At 37.6% G+C, this 2,112-nt stretch overlaps 1 protein-coding gene across 1 annotated transcript in view; it reads left to right on the forward strand.

The window, feature by feature from the left end:
- The window catches only part of MICU2 (mitochondrial calcium uptake 2), a 116,991-nt gene that overhangs the window by 109,370 nt on the left and 5,509 nt on the right, over positions 1-2,112 (forward strand). The gene's annotated exons all lie outside the window — the stretch shown is intronic.

Below are 2,112 nucleotides of genomic sequence, written 5' to 3' on the forward strand. Positions count from 1 at the left end.
AAAGTATAGTTTATTATATCTCAAACAAGAAGCAGTACACTTAATCCAAGTATGCATCTAAACTACCGACACAGTTTTGCTATCTCAATGGTAGGTTGCTTATGCCAGCAGCAAAGAAGCCTGGAGAGTGAATGGCAATGAAATTGCAAAGGCGTTTTCTGCAGCTTGTTGAGAATTAAATATTTTTTCTTGCAAAAAGTGGTCCAAAGCCTGGAAGAAGTGGTAGTCGGTTGGCGCGAGGTCTGGTGAATATGGTGGATGACAGAGAGTTTCCAAGGCCAGACTCTGTAGTTTGAGCAGCGCTGTTTGTGTGACGTGTGGTCAAGCATTATCTTGCAAAAGTATTGGCCTGTCTCTATTGACCAATCTCAGCTGCTTAATCACAAGCATCCTCATCATTTCATCCAATTGGCTGCAGTAGACATCTCCTGTAATCCATTGACCAGGCTGCATGAAGCCGTAGTGGATAATACCAGCACTGAACCACCAAACACCATTAGCTTTTTTTCATGAATATTTGGTTTTGGACTGTGTTTTGGCACTTCATCTTTATCCAGCCATTGTGCCAAACGCTTGCGATCGTCAGAATCCATTTTTCACACGTAACAACACAGTGTAGAAATCATTTGCCTTTATGTCGCGACAGCAAAGAAAGGCAAGCTTTGAGACGATTTCTCTTCTGACACTCATTTAATTCATGTGGTACCCATCTATCCAGCTTCTTTATGTTGCCCATTTGTTTCATATGGTCCAATATTACCCTCACCCTTACTCTCACCCTCACCTTCATGTTGTCCATGTGGCTCATTTTCAGTATTAAAATCACCAGAACTTCTCAAACCATTGACATACTGTGAGTTCATTAGCCACATCCTTCCCAAACACTTCATTGATATTTAGGGCTGTCTGTGCTGCATTGGTTCCACAATGGAACTCATATTCAAAAATAACATGAATTTTTGACTTATCTATGGTTTCACAAAAATTGCTCTAAAAAAAACATTTTAAGGATAATCACAAGCCAAACCATACATTTGCAAAACTGAGGATGTACCTTCACAGTAAAAATAAAACAAGAAGCGTCAAAGTGAAATGTCAGAAATATCAACTGTCAAACTTAGTACTTAAGGAAATCAGACATTTCATACTTAATAATCTAACAACAATTAGAAACAAATTTAACAAAAAAAAATGAATACAACTTTACAGCCTTGATGGATATAAAAGAAAACTTACTTAATTATAGAGACATCCTCTATTATTCAATAGGAGGTCTTAGAATTATAAACAGAGCAGTTCTATCTTCAATTAGCCTTTAAGTTACATTATTAGTTATATTAGTCAGAACAGCCCAAGATTGCTGCAGTTACGAAGTAACCCTGAAATCCCCCCGGCTAACACAACAAAGGTTTCTTTCTCAAACATGCCATATTTTCATTGTTGGCTGGTAGGAGGCTCTATCCCCCACGTTGCTCAGGGATTGAAACTCCCCAATCTCTGTCATCTGAAGGAAGCACCATCCTCAGAGGCCATGGCAGGAGAAGAAAGGAGGTAGTCACATTCCAGCAATTAATGTTTTGGCCTGGACACATCACATGACACATGGCTACTGGCCAGACTAATCACATAACCCCACTTGAATGCAAGGAGGCAAAGCAATGCAGTCTTTCGTATGTGCAAGGATCAGAAAAGAACCAAATATTAGTGAACACTAATGGCTTTCAATAAAAATACCATTGGATTCTTGGGAGGGAACTAGACAAGCCACAAAAGTTCATATGAAAAAAATGCCAACATGTTAAAATATATTATCAAACCTTGGTAACTAAAACAGTTTGTTACTGACAATGAATTTTACAGAGTCCAGAAATAGACTCAAATACACTAGTATATATAAAGTAGTATTTCAAAGTAGTTGGGTAAGAGACGAGTTATTGAGAAATGGCATTAGGATAATTCACTGGCCATCTGAGGGAGAAAATGAGCATAAATCTCTACTCATTACTCTAAAATAAATTCCAGGTAGATCAGAAAATTAAATGTTGGTGAGAAAAATGAAACTATGTATAGAAGAAAACTTAGAAACAATGTGTCATTTTAGAGTGAAATATA

Source organism: Propithecus coquereli, unplaced genomic scaffold (genome assembly GCF_000956105.1).
Source record: "Propithecus coquereli isolate 6110/MARCELLA unplaced genomic scaffold, Pcoq_1.0 Scaffold168, whole genome shotgun sequence".
Taxonomy (NCBI): Eukaryota; Metazoa; Chordata; class Mammalia; order Primates; family Indriidae; genus Propithecus; species Propithecus coquereli.